The sequence below is a fragment of the Halichoerus grypus genome, chromosome 3, assembly GCF_964656455.1.
Source record: "Halichoerus grypus chromosome 3, mHalGry1.hap1.1, whole genome shotgun sequence".
Classification (NCBI taxonomy): domain Eukaryota; kingdom Metazoa; phylum Chordata; class Mammalia; order Carnivora; family Phocidae; genus Halichoerus; species Halichoerus grypus.
This window is the reverse complement of record NC_135714.1, coordinates 68,889,419-68,909,997: the sequence shown is the minus strand read 5'-3', so window position 1 is coordinate 68,909,997 and position 20,579 is coordinate 68,889,419. Positions and strand designations below refer to the sequence as shown.

Here is a 20,579-nt window from a genome sequence, read left to right as displayed (position 1 = left end):
ACGCATGCCATCTCCGTGAGCCATATTTTTTGCCTAATCTGAAACTCTTACCCATTTCTCATACCATATGCGTTCTTTGTGTGACCCATGCATGGGTCTTCCTTTAAAAATACTCTCTCTCATGGGGCGCCTGGGTGGCTCAGTCATTAAGCGTCTGCCTTCTGCTCAGGTCATGATCCCAGGATCCTGGGATTGAGCCCTGCGTTGGGCTCCCTGTTTGGCAGGAAGCTTGCTTCTCCCACTCCCACTCCCCCTGCTTGTGTTCCCTCTCTCACCGTGTCTCTCTGTCACATAAATGAATAAAATCTTAAAAAAAAAATACCCTTTCTCAGTCTACTCAGGTTTCCAAATATAATTTCTATTGATTTCCTTCTGACTCCTTTCTCTCAGTTTTATCTTTCCCCTTCTCTTGATTGCAACTTCTGGCTTGGAGGAACAGAGAAGAGAATTCACTCATACAAACAAAAGGCCAATAAAGATGCCATGCTCCCAGGGTGGGATGCAGGTGGTTGCTGATAAGGTCTCCTGCGGATGAGACTGAAGAGGAAGACATTCTCAGCTACTCAGGGGTGTCAGTACATACTGAGTCTAAAAAGAAATTGTCACAAGGCTTGAAGAAATAATCTCCAGGACTATCTTGGTGGCACTGATAAGATTTGGGTGCATATTTCTTTAACTTTGCTAAAGCATGGACTAACAAGAGAGAATCAGATTAGAAAGAACTCTAGCTCTCTCCAAGCTGTTTGTGATCTGAAGCACTATTTGGGGAGGTAATTTCAGCTTCCACACCCCCATGAAAGAATGAGAACTTATCCATCCAAAAGTAATCAGACTAATGTTTTCCTCATTACCATGTCTTCATTTTTCCTGTTGACAGTGCAGTGCCTACAGAGATCTCATTGCTGTTGTTTTCATTTTTGTTTTAAATTATTGATAAGCTGTAGTAATATCAATCCATGACTGAAAACAGGCAGAGTCAGGGAGCTGAGCAATATTTTTCAGAGAGCAACTGGAACATAAGATATGCATCTGTCAAAAGCGGAAAGCAGAAAATGTACATAAGACATAGTTGGGCTGTTCAATTTGTGAACTACTTGGGGCAAGTCAGATCTCTTCTGAGCACAATTTGTAAGAATCATTAATGTGATGGGTCTTGAACTCTTCCAAGCTCCGTCCTTCTTGGCTCCAGGGCCTTCTGTTCTTCCTGCATCTCATTACGAGAGCAATTATAGTCCAAACAATATCATATGGCAATGATTTAATTGGCTTCAAATCTTGCTCCAAAGGTAAGTGTCACAGGCATTTGGTCCTATTCCCTGTTTTTCCTGTTTGGAAGCAGATTACTCAAATAGCAAAACGAAAATGTCATTCCTATTGCCATATGGAGAGCGCAATGCTACAGTTAAAGAAAAACTCAAAGAGAAAATTCCAAGTTTTTTAGACCTGCCTGTAAGATCCCATTACAATATAAAAGAAAAGTTATTTTATATGAGTGAAACATTTACTAGTAAGAAGTATAAAAAGCAAAATTCATAATTTGGTCAGTCATAAAATATTTTCAAAACTTTGATGTATAATACTACAGAGATCTCATGTTAATTAGCTCATCGTGACTGCTGAATATGGTTTCATCAGTATTACTGAATATTAAAATATAAAATATAAAATCAATGCACAGAAATCAGTTGCATTTCTAAACACCAACAACAAGACAGAAGAAAGAGAAATTAAGGAGTCGATCCCATTTACAATTGCACCCAAAACCATAAGATACCTAGGAATAAATCTAACCAAAGAGGCAAAGAATCTGTACTCAGAAAACTATAGAATACTCATGAAAGAAATTGAGGAAGACACAAAGAAATGGAAAAACGTTCCATTCTCATGGATTGGAAGAACAAATATTGTGAAAATGTCTATGCTACCTAGAGCAATCTACACATTTAATGCAATCCCTATCAAAATATCATCAACTTTTTTCAAAGAAATGGAACAAATTATCCTAAAATTTGTGTGGAACCAGAAAAGACCCCAAATAGCCAGAGGAATGTTGAAAAAGAAGAGCAAAGCTGGTGGCATCACAGTTCCAGACTTCAAGCTCTATTACAAAGCTGTCATCATCAAGACAGTATGGTACTGGCACAAAAACAGACACATAGATCAATGGAGCAGAATAGAGAACTCAGAAATGGACGCTCAACTCTATGGTCAACTAATCTTCGACAAAGCAGGAAAGAATGTCCCATGGAAAAAAGACAGTGTCTTCAACAAATGGTGTTGGGAAAATTGGACAGCCACATGCAGAAGAATGAAACTGGACCATTTCCTTACACCACACACAAAAATAGACTCAAAATGTATGAAAGACCTAAATGTGAGACAGGAATCCATCAAAATCCTTGAGGACAACAAGGCAGCAACGTCTTCGACCTCAGCCACAGCCAATTTTTCCTAGGAACATCGCCAAAGGCAAGGGAAGCAAGGGCAAAAATGAACTACTGGGACTTCATCAAGATAAAAGGCTTTTGCACAGCAAAAGAAACAGTCAACAAAACCAAAAGACAACCGACAGAATGGGAGAAGATATTTGCAAATGACATATCAGATAAAGGGCTAGTATCCAAAATCTATAAAGAACTTATCAAACTCAACACCCAAAGAACAAATGATCCCATCAAGAAATGGGCAGAAGACATGAACAGACATTTTTCCAAAGAAGACATCCAGAAGGCCAACAGACACATGAAAAAGTGCTCAACATCGCTGGGCATCAGGGAAATCCAAATCAAAACCTCAATGAGATACCACCTCACACCAGTCAGAATGGCTAAAATTAACAAGTCAGGAAATGACAGATGTTGGTGAGGATGTGGAGAAAGGGGAACCCTCCTACACTGTTGGTGGGAATGCAAGCTGGTGCAGCCACTCTGGAAAACAGTATGGGGGTTCCTCAAAAAGTTGAAAATAGAGCTACCGTATGACCCAGCAATTGCACTACTGGGTATTTACCCCAAAGATATAAATGTAGTGATCCGAAGGGGTACGTGCACCCCGATGTTTATAGCAGCAATGTCCACAATAGTCAAACTATGGAAAGAGCCTAGATGTCCATCAACAGATGAATAGATAAAGAAGAGGTGGTATATATATACAATGGAATATTATGCAGCCATCAAAAAAATGAAGTCTTGCTATTTGCAACCATGTGGATGGAACTAGAAGGTATTATGCTAAGCAAAATAAGTCAATCAGAGAAAGACATGTATCCTATGATCTCCCTGATATGAGGAATTTGAGAAACAAGACAGAGAACCATAGGGGAAAGGAGGGAAAAATAAAACAAGACGAAACCAGAGAGGGAGACAAACCATAAGAGACTCTTAATCTCAGGAAACAAACTGAGGGTTGCTGGAGTAGAGGGAGGTGGGAGGGATGGGGTGGCTGGGTGATGGACATTGGGGAGGGTACGTGCTATGGTGAGTGCTGTGAATTGTGTAAGACTGATGAATCACAGACCTGTACCCCTGAAACAAATAATACATTATATGTTAATTTAAAAAATAAATAAATAAATAAATAAAAATAAAATAATGCAATCCTGAACCACTTGAATTTGACTTGACTTCAGTTATCCCAAAGTTTAAGTTTGTTTATTGTTATTTGGGATTAAAATCGGATGTCTCCTCATTGAAATAATTTTGTGATAATTAATTTAACAAATAAATCGAATTAAACATGTTAACATGTAATTAGTAAATCCACTTTTTTGTTTTCCCAGAAAAAAATGAAGAAGAAAAGTTTCTTTCCCTTTAGCTAAATGAAGCCCCAGGCCAGAGCTATCTGTAGTACTTTGGAATGTTCATTTTCCTGTTGTCTTTACCTCCTTGTTGTCTCTCTGTCTGAGTCAACTGCTGAGCCTTGACAATGGAGGTGGACTGTCTTTGGCCACATCCCAACTGGTCCCTGATTGTAACACACAGTTTTGAAGACAAAGCTCCTTCCTCATTCCAAGAATTGATAAAACCCATTTTAAAAGTTTCATGTTAGTAACCAACTTCTTCCCTCTTGAATGTCTGTCTCGCTTACCCCTTCGTCCCACTGTCACTGCCACTACCCCACTGCCCATGGATTCGCTTCCTCCAATCTGGGCAATTTCATCTCCTTCCTAAGACGCCTCTCTGCCTTCGTCTTTGCCCCAGCCCTGCAGATGGAGAAACTGTCCTCAAGTGCAATTCTGATCCTGGCAGACACCTGCCCAAATGACCATAGAATAAATGTCAAATTTCCTAACATTCTGCCTCAAGCCTGTTACAAGCTGGGTTCAACCTCTATGCCAATATCACAGCCAGTATCAGCCTCTCTTTGCTAGCCAAGCAGGTATCGATTAGTTATTCTGCTCCTTTCTGCTAGAATGTTATTCCCAGTACTTTGTAAAAATCCTGCCTATATTTTGAGAACCTGTCCAAATGCAATTGTGCCCATTAAATCTTCCCTGATTCTTCTGGCAGAAAGTACTTCCCCCCTTGTTTACATTCCCCTAACATTTGGTTATATCTTTTCCCAGTAGTCCTTATTAAATTCTTCCTCCTAAAATGGTTAGTGTATAATTATCAATTGACCCTGTGAGATTGTAACGCAAAGTGTCCCCAGATGACACACAGAGAAATACTGAGATTGGGATGAACATCTCCCCAGTAATATTCAGGTTAAAACAACATTCTATGCTGGTATGTTATATTTATCCTCACTGAACAGCTGATAGTGAAATCTGGGGATTGACATGCAGTTTTTTCTGTTAATTGTGAACTAAGTGGTGCAGTTCATGCCATCCTGAGGGATACCTCGAGAGGAGTATGCTAACAATAAAAAGAATAAAAATGTTTATATTCAAGCTTCACTAGCAAAATTATAGTAACTTGTGTACCCTAATCCTCTCCTTTCCTCAGAAGGGTCCTGGGGAGGCTCGCGCATCGTGTTCCCCGACAGCCCTCCACGTTCTTCTCTTCCTCAGACTGTGGTCTCTTGTGTTTCATGCTCGCTGCGGTGCCGATGACTCAAATCACCCTTCCCTCTTGTCTCCCGCCAGTCCTTGCCACCTTCCACAACGTTGTTCCTCATGACGTCACATAAAGTCATTCCCCTTGTCAACCCGCGCACTTCCGTCCCTCCCATGTGCCGCGTGCACTGCGATGCCGGGCTCCCCGCTCACAGCACAGAACTGCCGAACAAGATGTTGACGCTGCCCTACGTCAGGGGAAGAGAGTACGAGTGATACGCCTTCCTGCAAACACACCACCTGGCTGGAGCAGAGGACTTGGGCTCTTTATCCGCTGGCGGGGAGTACCTCTTCACCTGGCATCCCATGCCTCTGTGTCACCCCAGCTTACTAGAGAGCCCTAGTCATTGTCCTTTATGTCTCATTCCTGGACTCGGGGTCTCCTTCCTCAATATCCACTCAGTTGTGGCTTGATTCTAGAGAACAGGCCCCTTGAGGGACCCACACTCTCCTGGGTATAGAGCTGCCCCCAGGAGCATAGCTGATGAACGTCTTGGAGCGGACAAACTTGTTCATTGTAATAGCCCGCTTGTGTTTTCTCTTTTACTCAAGTTTTTGTGAAACAAACACACACATATGAATAGGTGACTGGTGCCATACCATTTTTTAACAGAAGTAACAATGAATCCTTTTTTTTTTTTTTTTTTTTTAATGTTTAGGCTTTTTTCAAAGCACAGAAACACAATCTAGCAAACGCCTCAAGAATTGGTTCCACTGACCCCTTGCTGCCCTCTAGTGAGTGTCTGGTGTATCCTCCTAGGGTTCCAACCAGGATGAAGGTAAACCTGGAGGGGAGTCCCACCCAAATGTGCTATCATTGATTCATTCCAGGCTCAGAAAGGTCATTTGGCCTCCAGAGAAGAACTGGAGTCCAGGAACCTTGTGCTACTCTGCTCCGAAGACAAATAAACAAGAAAACACACAAAAATAACCTTGGAGCGTAGTTAAGATTACTCAAGGCCCCAGTAATGTCCTGAAATGAATTTACCCCTGCGTCATCTCTATGGACTTAGAGCCAGTTCAACTACTGAGGGATTCCTTCTGTCCCAGTCTTAATTCAAACACCCTTGGTCACCAAAGTGTCTGGGAACCATACTGCAATTCAGTAAACAGGTAGTGAGTGCTGGAGGTCAGCAAAATACAGCAACTGCGGAAAATAAAATGTCTTGCCATAGCAAGCAGACAACTGAACAAAAGGTGGCAAAGGGGTTGGCACTATCTTAGGTATGATTTATGAGAATCTTTCTCTCCAAACAGTATGAAGACATTCTTGACTCAAAAGTTACTGAAGTCATTGAAGAGTTGCAAGTCACTGAAGAAAGAAAAGATGCTAAGAAAAGAGCTTGTTCAGTACCTAGAAATATTTGTACAAGCCCCCCCCCTTCATTTTTACTGTGAAACTCTGATTCTTATAATTTTTGGAAATGAGGAACTGGGCTCTGTGAGTCCTTTTCCAATGAATATAAGTGAATACTAGTTACTAATACCCAAAATTAGAAAATAAAAAAAGTTTTGAAATTTCAACATTGTGAAGTCAGGCATAAAATGTGAAAGTTTTTTTTAATTTTATGTGCAGTTAGCCAGCATATAGTACATCATTAGTTTTTTTTTTTTTTTTTTTAAAGATTTTATTTATTTGACAGAGTGAGAGATAGCGAGAGCAGGAACACAAGCAGGGGGAGTGGGAGAGGGAGAAGCAGGCTTCCTGCCGAGCAGGGAGCCCGATGTGGGACTCGATCCCAGGACCCTGGGATCATGACCTGAGCCGAAGGCAGACGCTTAACGACTGAGCCACCCAGGCGCCCCTACATCATTAGTTTTTGATGTAGTGTTCAGTGATTCATTAGTTGCGTATAATATCCTGTGCTCATCACAACACGTGTCTTCCTTAATACCCATCACCTGGTTAAAGTTTTAATTTTTAGAAGGTAAGTTAGGTGTGGATCATAATGTCCGATTCCTAAAAATACATCTTTTTCAATTAAACATATAGAATAACTTAAAAACTTGCAATTATTTTGTAAGGGACTTTTAGTTTAATCAGTTCATTTATTAACTTACTAAGAAATAATTTCACGGGTATGGATATATTGTATCATCTGTTGGCTATTGTCATCTCAAACAGCATTGCATTCTTTAGTGTCTTATCTTCTGCTTGAAGGAGCTATGAACAATACTCCACTCGGGGCTAACCAGTCATAACTGATAGACAATAATGGAAGTTTCCCAGAGCACTGGGTGTCCCCCACCCATAGGTCAGTAGCTGAAGTAGTGATGACACATGAAGGAATATATTTACTTTCCCATTAAACTAAGGAAGAAAACACGCTACTCAATTGCTGAAGAATTCATGGTTGTGAAACCAACATGTTGGTGTTATTATTTCATACACTGTAACACTCAATACCACACAAGCTTTGGCGTGTCTACGTTCTAATGTCTGACATCAGACACACTTAGAAATGCATTGCACTGAGATAAGGAACGGCCCCCTCCTGCACAATAAACTTTGATCCACTAAGTTTAAAGGCTTTTACACTAGGTAAGCAAGCAAGTTAGCATAAAGGAAGAATTGTTTCCATAAGTATGCGGAGATGGTAAACGAGAAAAAAGAAATGTTTTATTTTATGATTCTTTTTTTTAAGATTTTAAAAGGTTTCCATTTAGATTATGTAGTCATTAAGATGTCAAAAAATGATATGCTACAAATACCTCTTTTGTTCAGTTTCCTGTTCGTTTTGATGCTATTAGTTTGAAAGAAGTCTGTACCATTATTTCTTACATTAGTGCAACTTAGAGCCATGATCTATATTCATATTTTTTCTTTAAAGTTTTTTTTTTTTTTTTTGACAGAGAGAGAGAGCACACGAGCACAAGTAAGGGGAGCGGCAAGCAGAGGGAGAGGTAGAAGCAGACTGCCCGCTGAGCAGGGACCCCCCCCCCAACTTGGGACTTGATCACAGGACCCTGGGATCATGACCTGAGCTGAAGGCAGACGCCCAACCAACTGAGCCACCCAGGCGCCCCTTATTTTATGATTCTAAGAAAAATGCAAAACAATCTCACAGAAAACTGCAGTAGGAGAATCACCTCCCAGTGTTTTTCTGCCCAAATTTATGTCACACATTCCTTTATTCATTCGTTCAGGACCTGTGTAGTGTTCATGACTCAAAGACAGAGTCTTTGTCCTCAAAAAGCATACGGAACTTAAAATAGGGGCAATCCATACCAAGGCCTTACAAGTGAATAGCTTTTTATAGCTATAAACTTCCTTCATGGGAGGTACACAGAACAGGAATAATCATCTCAATTTCACAGACTTGTAAACAGAGGAACAAAAAAATTAAGTGGCTTGCTCAGTGTCCACATGATTCACAAATGTTTGAGACAGGCCTAAATTCAGTTCTTCTGCTCTAAGTTCAGTGCCCCTTCCAGTATTTCTGGCTGCTTTCAGTAGTTAGCAGACTTTAAAGCCTCTTACTAATTGCTCTTCCTCATCTTTCCTAAATTCTCAAGAGTCAATCTAGACATTACTTGCTCACAAGAACTGAAAATTCATTGTCCACCCAACTATGACATATTAAATTTGTTATTAATTAACAGAATTTACCTTTAAAATTCTGCATATATATATATATACACACATATATATGTGTGTATATATCTATATCTATATCTATATCTATATCTATATCTATATCTATATCTATATCCTTAGAGGACTTTTTCAATTTGAGGCTTTCTAGAGAATATGATGAGAATCTAAATATCACTCAAGTTATTTTGATAACGAAAATACATAAGGAAAATCTGCTGTTTAAGATCAATGGAAGCGGGCACCTGGGTGGCTCAGTCGTTAAGCATCTGCCTTCGGCTCAGGTCATGATCCCAGGGTCCTGGGATTGAGCCCCACATCGGGCTCCCTGCTCTGCGGGAAGCCTGCTTCTCCCTCTCCCACTCCCCCTGCTTGTGTTCCCTCTCTCAGTGTGTCTCTCTCTGTCAAATAAATAAAATCTTTAAAAAAAAAAAGATCAATGGAAGTTATAATTTAAAAGTTAAAATTAAGTGAAAGACATTGTTTAATAAGAAAGATATTGCTAAATAAGCACATTTCTAGGAAAACTATTGCTTGTTCAGAAGAATGATTGCTGATCTAAAATAAGCCAGAGAAGGGAACATTCCTCTTTTCAAAACCAATTTAAAAGACAAGTATTTGAGGAAGCCATCAGCTAGTACATAAGGGTTATGTGTGGCACCCACAATTTGCTCTATTGAAATGTTGGCTTCCAAATATTATTCTGAAACGTACCGACTCAAATGCTAGGTTGACACCCTGACATTAAGAGAAAGGTTTCTTAGCTACTGAAGCAAAGGCAGGTCTTATTACAATCTGGTATGTGCATGAGGTTTTGAAATGAAGGCCCCATAAAATGACTACCTTACTGTCTGAGAACTATAAGTATATTTAAGCCCCCCTCACACTACCTCATTCAAGTCCTGTGGAAAATAGAGACATTTGTAATGGTATCAACCCTACTATGCCCATAAAACAGAAAAAAAAAAAAGAAAACTAGAAAAACAAAATAAAACCCTACAACTATCAGATCATGTTCCTACAATTAGAACATCTCTATTCAATTCAAATCTGTGTTTTTCATTCATGTAACAAATACCCCACAAAGATAGTGCTTGATATGTGCTATATCCTTGAGGAAAAAAAAAATCAGTGTTCTTCATTTTATAAAGGGCTTTCTAATCAGTTTAACAATAGCTTCAAAAAGACACATTCTTTCTCCTCTACACCAGTGACAAGGAAGTGTCAGAAGATACCCTATCTGTTCATTCTCTTGTCCTCTTATACCCACTTTTCCCAAATTAAACATCTACCAAATAACTGAAAAAGTTCAGTCCCTAATCCTGAAAAGAATATTTTAATCAGTGCTGCCAAAATTTACACCATCTTATCCACGGCAATACAAATCCTCTACAATCCCAAAATTCTGGTAGTGTTTTGTGGCAAGTATCTCTAGTGGCAGATTGATATTGAGAATCGTGAGTCAAAGTTAACAATTCTTTAGGGCTTCCTTGTGCTATGTGAGGTGTCAGACATGTTACATATATTTTCTTAACTAATACACAAGAAACTCTAGTTTTAGTGAGAGTTATTAACCCCATTTTACAGAAAAGTGATGCTCAGAGAAGTGAAGCACTTTGCTCGCCGAAGATACTGAGGGGAAGGTTTTTAAACTTGGGCCTGTGGTCTTCCAATGTCCATGGTGCCCCCTCCCCACCATTCCAAAACATGTAAGTACAGTGTCTCTCTTTTCTCATCTGTAAAAAAGTGATGGCCTTAATATTTAATACCAGCTGATTATCACTGAACGAGAGCCCGGTCAGAATCTCGAACAGTATTTGAATTTATCTGAATTTCTTGAGTGAACAAAGAGAATAACCACTTTGGCAGTTCAACATGCACAAATGATGCTAAATTAGAATGACACGCCTCATGGGGTTGCGGTTGCTTTAGGGAAACATGCCCTGAGAGAAGATTGTGAAACAGGAGAGTCATGCTTCTTGGTGGACACAGAGTGTTTGGTAAGTGGTGGAGAGTCATGTTGAGAGGTGTGCTCATTCGCTGAGTTCCCCAGGACCTGCACACACAGATTGGGCCTGAATGAGAACTTATCCAGACCCTGTGTCGCCAGACACTGTCTATGCCGCTGAGCACCTACTGAATGACTGACACAGCTCAGTGACTGTCTCTGGGGTGGACGTGGTTTCTGGATACACACTGATGCTTGTATAGTTACGTGGCCCAGAGAGGCGCTCTCTCTTCCTTCCTCTGTCCCTGTAGTTTGGACATACAGACCATTGACATGAAGAGGGTGGGGAGGGGAGAGCGATGAAAGAAGGAAGGTTTATTAATCTAGGAAGAGCTATAGGAATGATTTCATTTATTTTTTTAAGGTAGATATTACCTGTATTCATTATTTGAATCAAGTTAGGAAGATTAAATGGTTTGCCCAATGTCATCCTAGAGCTCACCTGGAGTCCAGGTCTATTCTCTTCTCTGTTATTCAACTACCTAATTCCTACAACTGTAAAGGACTCTGGCTTTGGCACTAGAAATAATGGAAAGGCAGTCTCCTAGGAACATTCCTGAATGGGAATGTGGGTCTAGTTAATAGGAAACAATGATTTTGTAGTGAAAACAATCCATATGGTTTTCTCACATTATCCAGCAGAGCTTAGCATCCAAGATATTTTCTCTCTGTTTCAACAGCTGTTAGAAATTAAAAACAAACAAACAAAGTTGGTCTGAGAGCCTTGGAGAGGAATTTGGCAATATCTATTAGGTTAAACCATATAAAATTGCCAACATTTGACAGGTTTTGACCTATAAGCCCCAGAATTTCTTATGGTCAAACTAATATGTAAATTTAATATACACATACAACATTCGAGTCAACAAGATATATTTATAAGACTTGCCATTTTGTTTGCAATAACAAACACTGTAAACAACCTAAATATCTTTTAAGAACTGAATAAAAAACTTAATTATTTTGTATCTGTATAATGAAATACTATGCAGCTATCAAAAAGAATAAACTAAATCTATGTGTTCTAATATAAAAATATGTCTAAAGTAAATTATTAGGTGAAAAAATAAGATACGGAACAAAAACAATATATCCAATAAATTCAAAGTTAATTGTATGTATATGAATCATATTTATTTACAAATAAACATACAGATACATGATTTTGCATCCACACATTTTTATATATGTCTAAGCAAAGAGACTGATAATTTGAAGTCTGTAACTCAGTTAAACACTTATGTGTATTCTTTTATAGCATTAGAATTTTTTTAGTCTTTGTATAATACTTTTAAAATGGTTATAAAAGTCAAAGAAAACATGCTTTAAAACCACAACAAAACTATGTAGAAGGGAGAGGAAGTCTCTGAGACCCCTGTCCTGCAATGAAACAGCAAAAAGGAAGATCTCTGATTGGAAGAAACAAGCGTGGAGACAGAAAGGGATGAAAGGAGCCAAATGAAACTCTTGGGCTCTAGAAAGAGGGTGAGCAAGAGCTCCTGGGTCCCTAACCCTCCTGCTGGCGTACCAACCTTCTCCTGACTCTAGCACCACAGCTGCTGGATTAAAATTTAGGAATCTGATTTCATTGCCCAATTAAAGAGACTTCCCAGTCATTCCATATGATGATCCTCTGATTTATTTTACTTTTAAAAAAGTAGCACTTATCATTACCTGATACTTATACATTAACCGATACTTTTCATTGGCTTTGCACTTTTTCTTATTTCCTCCTACTCAAAACAAGTTCCAGAAGAGTTGATACTTTAGCATGTTTCATAGGGTCTCCCTTGGTCTAGAACAGGGCCAGGCAGAGTACCTGGAGAGATTGATGGATGGGTTCATGTTTACATGCTTATGTGCATGGATGCATAGAAATGAGTGGGAATTCTAGCTATTGCTGCCAAGACCACAGACAGGAAGCTCTAAACTTATTTTTCTTTAAAAAGAACACTATACACTATGGTTAAAACTATATTTATGGGGAACAGTTTTCAAACAACAATAAAAAAGAATGCATAGTTTGACAATCTGACAAGATTATATGAAAGTAGAAGAGTCCTGAAAAATCTTTGGTGTGTGGTTTCCATGACTTCTATAGTAATTAGTAATAATTTTTCAGACACATAGTGAGTTATCAGTTTTTATTTGCAACTTTTTTCTTTGGGCAAAGGATGGAGTGAGATTCTTCTGAGGCCATTAACAATGTTGTATAACAGAGTTGGCACAGGAAATGTTTTCTGAATTCCAAACAACTAACAAGCAACTATTTCAGTGAAAAGCTTGGTAAACCAAAGACTGCTTATGCAGAAAGAATTAAAGGAATTCCTAAATTCGATGTTTAGAAAATGACATAAAGACAACACGTTAGGTCTATATTTCTGCTATAAGTCTCTCACCTGATGGCCATAGCTGGTAGCTACAACTGAGCATCTCATCCACGTTGGGCTAGAGTCCCGCTCCAGGAATTTGGATAGGAGCTAAGAAAAAGGTATTTGCTATTTCTGTGTAACTAGAGGTGTAACCACATCTTTAGAGCTGTGGGCGGTCATATTCTGCCACATGGAAGGAGGGAAAGTCAGCCTGATGAGAGAGGAATGATGCAGATGTGAAGGAGGGAAAGTCAGCCTGATGAGAGAGGAATGATGCAGATGTGAAGGAGGGAAAGTCAGCCTGATGAGAGAGGAATGATGCGGATGTGCCAGAACATGCGGGAACAGGAGCAGAGAGAAGAATTGCCTGGGAGACTTTCAGGTTAAGTGTTTTTATTTATCCTGAGACTTAGTAGCAATTTTTCCTTGAGCTCTTAAAATAACCACTGAATTTTTATAATATCACCCCTCCCTTTTATTTAAAGTGATATGAGTTGCATTCTGCTACTTTATAACTAACATCCTAATGAAGGTAGAAGTTGAACCCTCAGTCTCCCCACAGCCTACATATGCTCATAAACAAATTTATACAAATACTTAACTCTGAAAATAGTAATATAATAACAATGAATACTATATAGTTCTTATATAGTTACCATTTAATTTCACAACTGAGGCACAGGGAGTTTTAGTAACCTGTCCAAGCTCACGCAGCATGTGACAACACTGAGATTTGAACCCATTCTAATTTTGCTCTTGTACACCAGGAAACATTGCCTTTCTGCATCATATCTGGGGGATAAAACATATTTCTTTCTCTACAGATTTTTATTTTCATGTAAGTCTTTTTGCAAAGCTTTCATATATTATATCATATGACTACTAGTTTCTTACTGTCTCTCATAGGCATTTACAATTAAAAAGATGCCAATATTTCGGGGTGCCAAAAGTTGGTTGAGTGTCTGACTCTTAATTTCGGCTCAAGTCACCATCTTAGGGTCGTGAGATAGACCCCGTGTTGGGCTCTGAGCTTGGTGGGGAGTCTTGAGATTCCCTGTCTCCCTTTCTCTCTGTCCCTTTTCCCACTCGCATGTGCACTCTCTCTCTATATGAATAAAATATTAAAAAAAAGATGTCTACTACAAATAAAAACTACGACCATAAAGCAGCTTCACTGTTTTCAATTGTAAACACTTTTCCCAGACCTTATATATTCCACTGTCCTTCTGGCATATCAGACTACTTTCTTAATTCCAGCATGGCATCTGTATGTGAAAAGGAGATATGTATTGCTAACTGGACCACAGAATAAAAATGTTTCAAGAACTGTTGCTGATATCATATATTCACAGAAACAACAAAGATGGTGTAGCTCTTCTGGAGTATCTGACTGTTATAGGCAGTCATCAGGCACAGAGATAGCAGGTGGCCCAGGTTGCTTACTGCTACAACACATATCAAAGCCAAATGCACTTGAACTCTTCTATCTAAGTGAGGGCTCATTTAAAACCAACTAGCCACTTACACTCTTGGAGACAAATGACTGTCTTTCAGGGGAACTGTGGAGGGCAGTATTGCTGTGTATTTTGTACATATTTAGAAACTATTTCCACACAGCCAAACAACTCAGGCCAGAACAAAGATAGGGCTGTTAGCTTAAGACTCTAATCAATTTTTTAACGATATCTGGTTTATTACTCTTATTTTAAAGCCACTCAAAAGTTTCACATTAGAAGATCTGCCCACCCAACCCCAAAATCCTCTTCATTTATTCACAACTTCATTTTTATCAACTCCCCTGTCTTAATGATTGTATTTTTAAAAAAAGATTTTATTTTATTTATTTGAGAGAGAGAGACAGAACATAAGCAGGGATGGAGGGGTAGAGGGAGAGGGAGAAGCAGGCTTCCCGCTGAGCAGGGAGCCTGACGTGGGGCTTGATCCCAGGACCCTGGGATCATGACCCGAGCCGAAGGCAGACGCTTAACTGACTGAGCCACCCAGGTGCCCCTTAATGATTTTAAAAAATTAAAAATTATTCTGTTTCAGACTCTAAACATAAATAATAGTTGTTCATTTGGGGGCCATTCTAATGTCATGTTGTAGGTTTTTTGGTTTGTTTTGTGCTTAGTACTTTTTTTTGCTCAACAGAAGTTCAAGTAAGATTATCTTTCAAACAAGATTTTTAAAAAAGCTATACGAGGTATTTTATACTATGGAAATATTTTAATATTGTCACATTTTAAAACATAACTGAAACCCAAACTGATGCTAAGAGAAAAGAAAAGCAAAAAAATGAAAGAGCTTATATTAAAAAAGAGATTTGCTTCTGTGCTCTAGGCATGTCTTTAAAAGTGGGAAAAAAAGTGTTCTTTTTATAATGCTGTTCATAATGATTTTAAGTGAAAGAAAGAAGCAGTTATTCTCAAGATGCATTGGTACTGACTGGCAATCGGGTCCAAGCCATGGTTTGGTCACACACAAATAAGGACTCTGATGTCCTGTATTGAAACCAATCAAACAACCTTAGTGCCAATTTTATCCAAGCATGTGCTAAGAGACACACAGAGACATAAAATACAGCCCCCACCCCCATCTATTTGAATGGTTAGGGTACGAGATAAATGTAAAACAAAAACAAAAACAATAAAATTATACAAAAGAAAAATAACAGTCCAATACAAGAAATACAGCAAGAAGATAATGTACCCTCTGTGATTCAGTGGTTCAAGGATTAGTTATTGTGAGGTTTACTAGAAGAGGTGGCCCAAAGGATGGGCAAGTTTATAGAGAAATAAAAAAGGAGGTGTGTAACTCCTCGTGGAGAATTAGCCATGCACTAAAGTGGGAAGACAGCATATCACAATTTCAGGATATGAGTCCTTAAATGACCATTCTTGACCAAATAGCAGATTTCCAATCTAGTGTCTTCATTCCTGGAAATCAGGTCATAACATCATCAGTGAGGGGATTTTCGACTCCTTAGCTTACCCTCTCTTTCCCACCTGAGGGAAAAAAACAGTGGGATCGTCACCTACCTTTGCTACTTCTCACTACCTCCCCCTTCCCCACCCTGAGGAAATCTGTCAATGCAGGAGAACCAAATAAAACAAACAAAAAAAACTACTCCTAATTTTGATTAAGTTAAATCAAAAGTGCTCTTAACACGAAATTACAGGTCATTTGCTGATATGCCTGCTTTCTTAGTCTCCCGGACTGGTAGTCTCCAAGGAAAGGGACTGGGATATGGCATCTACTGCCCAACACCAAGCCAAGGGGCCAAGCGGGCATTAGTATAACCTGCAGAACTTGAAAGCAGATTGATTCCAGCCTCCAAACCATTAGACCAATTGATGGGGACTCTCCCTTCAATGGGCTCCTCTAATACTTTCTTTTGCACATGGAACATTTTTCTATGTCACACACCTACTTCAGTACTCTGCAGCCAATCAGATTATAAATATCTTGAGTTTATGTCATTAAATGTTTCATCGATTTTTTTACATCTTCCACACCGTGTAGTAAATAAGCAGGTACATGATAAATACTTGTTGAATTTATAGGATTCTCCTCTTTTCACCTCTCCCAGGCACCAACTTATCCATATATCTAGCAATAAGAGCCCCTTTGAAAATAAAAGTGCCTTGTTTTAACCTCACATCTATATTTAACATTGTTAGGAATTAATAATGGAGAGTAGTGAGAATAGATTAAGGACCAGGAGGCTTTTGAAAACGGAGGGCATATTTAGACTTGTCTGGCTGTGTAATGGAGCCTTGCATATGGTATTCTGTACCACCTGGCTAATTCCCTCTAATGACTGAAATACCTATTAAGAATTCTCTGAAATAAGAGCTTAACGAAGGGCATTTACAGGGATACATTTATTTTTAGGACTCAAGAACCATAAAAAAAAAAAGCAGCACTATATAATGGAAAAAACCCTGAACCAATATGAAAGATGATTCAACACAGTCATGTCCCTTTTGTTACAAAATTGTTCTGGAATCCTATCTGTCATAGCTACAGGCAAGTGGCAGATTTGCCTCTAACTACATATAGAGGGTTTACTAGAATCTTGGTCAGTCTGCTTCTAGCCTCAGACAATCTCTCTCTCTCCTTAAATTGTGCAGTAGCGTTTAATAACTGCGAAAGGTATATTCTCATTAAAATTTCACACAGGGTACTAATCTTTCACTCTCATTTAGGAAATTCTATTCAGTCATTCAATGATTTGGATCTTATATCTTTCTCACACATTCAGAGCAAAGATGTGACAGAGATTAAAAACAGAATTCTAAAAATTCATAGATTCAGGGACCATGGGATTTGAAGTCAAGCAAATAACCATTCCAGAAAACACAAGCCAGGCTCTCTGCCTCTCTGGGGTTGAAGCTTAATGCCAAACATGTTTGAATTGTGGTGTACCAGTAAGGTACTCTGGGGTCTTACAAAATGAAAAGCATTTTTCAAGTGGAAAATGGCTTCTATTTTTTTTCTATGAATATTTGGAAAAGGCTGAATACATATATGGTAATCAAAACAAACACAAAAGCACCACTGGAAAAAGGCACATCTACGAATATATGGTTTCCTTAAAAGAGGTGCTTAAAAAAAAAAAGCAAACAAGATACTGAGGATGAGGATGAAAATTAGTCACTGAGCGATGATTCAGTAACTCTTAGGGTCAGCCATCACTAATCTTGGGCTTTAAGAGCTAGCAAAAACTCTAACATTTAAATGATCAAGAAGTTTTCAGCTTATCTCACATTAACTGAGATCCAGGGGCCTTGATGACGCACAGAGGCTTTACAGAAGCCACAATTATTCAAGACTTTAGTCTCTCAGTCTCATGTAAACCATGAGGTTGGCAACATTTTATTTTTTTATTATTTTTTATAATTTTTTAAAAGATTTTTATTTATTTATTGAGAGATTGAGAATGATAGAGAGAGAGCATGAGAGGGAGGTGTGTCAGAGGGAGAAGCAGACTCCCTGCTGAGCAGGGAGCCCGATGCGGGACTCCATCCCGGGACTCCAGGATCATGACCTGAGCCGAAGGCAGTCGCTTAAGCCAGTGAGCCACCCAGGTGCCCAAGGTTGGCAACATTTTAAATAATTTAGGTGCCCCAAATAAAATTTCAAATATACTTGGCCACAAAATATCTACATGCTAACAAGTTTAAACAATATGCTAGAGGTCACAGAAATGACTGTTTTCCATAAACTGTGCGCAAAATGGCACTGAGATAAAAAAAAAAAGGTCGGATGTTTTCTTTGCTCCATAAGAAATGTATAAATTAGCTAGTGCTATAAAAAATAACTTGAAAACAATAATAGAAAATATATAAACACTAGATAACAGTACATGCTTTAGAGTCATACAAATAGGAAACTGAACCTTGTCACACAACTCAGTTTCCACATCTATAAATTGGACCTAATCAAAGAACCTCCCCAATGGGTATTATTGTAAAATTTACCTAACAATTGCCCGGTGTAGAGCAGACGTCACGGTAATCCAATATATATTTGTCTCTTGCCTACATAGATTTATGTGTAAACACACACATACTTTTCATTCTCTTCTTTTCTCCTACACTTACAGTAACTTGGTAATTCTGTTATTTTTTCAATTCAGAAATTCAGGTTGCCTGTTCCACTAGTGAGCAAAATCAACCTCAAGCTTAGCTGGACAGACAGGCGGGGTTAATCAGTATTCCTTTTCTTTATTTTCTTCCTCCTTATACTCTCCTGGGCCCTCCCTCATTTTCTCCCAGTTTCCATGTTACCCAACAAGAGGGAGACATCATCACTGTCTCAGCTCAATGACTGCCTCTCTCTCCTGGGAGAAAGCAGACTTTTGGCTCAGCTGCCAGCTTCCGCCTCAAAAGTCGAGGACAATTGCCCACTCTGTGCCCTGGTGATCACGTCCTGCAAACTGGTGGCAGATGGCATCTTCCTTGTCTTCCATGGCCAGTCCGCTCCACTCCACCCGCCTTTTCCACTCCCTCCCCCACTTTGGCAAACAGAACATAGACTTTTAAATGCGGTCATTTGTTCCATCATCCCCTTCAATGGAAAAGTGTTTTTAAAGTGCAGATTTTTTTATTTGGTTTTGGTCTTTGAATTACATCATCACACCATGTGCAGTTGTCTCTGCCGTCATCGTAACATTCAACTACCACATAAAACATGAAGGAAAAGCACCAGGGCCTGAAAAAGAAGTTATCTCCTTGGGACACTTCTTTCTTATCCTACACTCATGAAATGGTGCTGTAATTTTGTAAAACTAGGCTCCAAAATGTAACTAGACATGAAACGAATTCAGTTTCCCTCTCAACTTTTATTCAGTTTCAGTAATATTGCCTTTCCTCTGATTGCAAGGGAAAAAAAATCGTCCACATCTGGGTAACTGAGGCAGTTCTTTGCCACAATGCTGGCTACCACCTACCAGCTATTTGGCATCCCTGTCTCTGAGCCATGCTCATGCCTAATTGAACCAAATGTAATCTAAATATATATATATATATTTTTTTTTTTTTTTTTCAAAGTCATACTCAAGGAGCAAGGAGTTTGACACATTTAATGACATCACTTTCAAACTATTTGCATTCAGAGTTACTTCCGGAAATGAAAACAAAAACCTGTGAATTTTCTAAACTCTCCCCTTTCTTTGAGTTATTTAATAAGATGTCATCATAGACCTTTTCTAAGAGGTCCCCATTTTCTTCTAGAAGGACACAAATATCCATCTGTCTTATGATGAAGGGACAAAAATCTCCTATCTTCTCAGCTTGTCTTCTCAGCTTCTTCTGAAAGAACAGCAAAATGGTTATGTGAAAGGTACCCTGGTTCTTCCATTTTAGGAGATGGTGACCTTGGGCAAGTGACTTCACCTCAAAGCTTAGCTCTTCTGTAAAATTAAGATAATAGCAGCAACTACCTTATAGCACATTAAATAAAGATCCAAGCATAATGAGCAGAATAAACACTTTCAAAAGTTAGTTGCTACTATTATTCTTTTGGGCATAGGGAATCTGTGTTCCTGGGATAGTATAGGGCTGGTAAGGAGCAGTTAAAAAGTAGTATTATATTTGAAAATATCTCTGAACAGAAGATAATGGTGCATGAGGTAGGGGCCTGTTGTATAATAAACTAGGCCATGGGCTAAAAAATATGCAAAGAACGAGACAGTCTTCTACTTACAAGAAGGAAATAGGAACAGAGGAGGGAAAGATGGTAAGAAAATACTCCTTCATATTTGATTGTTTGTTGAATCCCAACTATGAGCTGAGCACAGGATATAAGGGTGAATAAAACAGGTTAAAAAAAAAGTTAAATAAGTAATTGAATTCAGAATATAAAGCCTTGTGTCAGATATGCACAAGATGACTAATAAAGAATCTAAGATTGGAGGTAGCTACTTTTAGTAAGAGGGATCCTCTGTGGAGAAGTCATTGAAATTGAGATTTAAATGACAAGATATAGCCAGAAAAAAAAAAATGAGGGCAAGGGCATTAGAAGGAGGGAGTCTAACGTGCACCC

The 20,579-nt window shown here is 38.8% G+C and overlaps 1 protein-coding gene across 7 annotated transcripts in view; it reads right to left on the bottom strand.

Annotated features, from left to right (window-relative positions):
* ARHGAP24 (Rho GTPase activating protein 24) overlaps positions 1-20,579 on the bottom strand; it is a 750,039-nt gene that overhangs the window by 235,360 nt on the left and 494,100 nt on the right. The gene's annotated exons all lie outside the window — the stretch shown is intronic.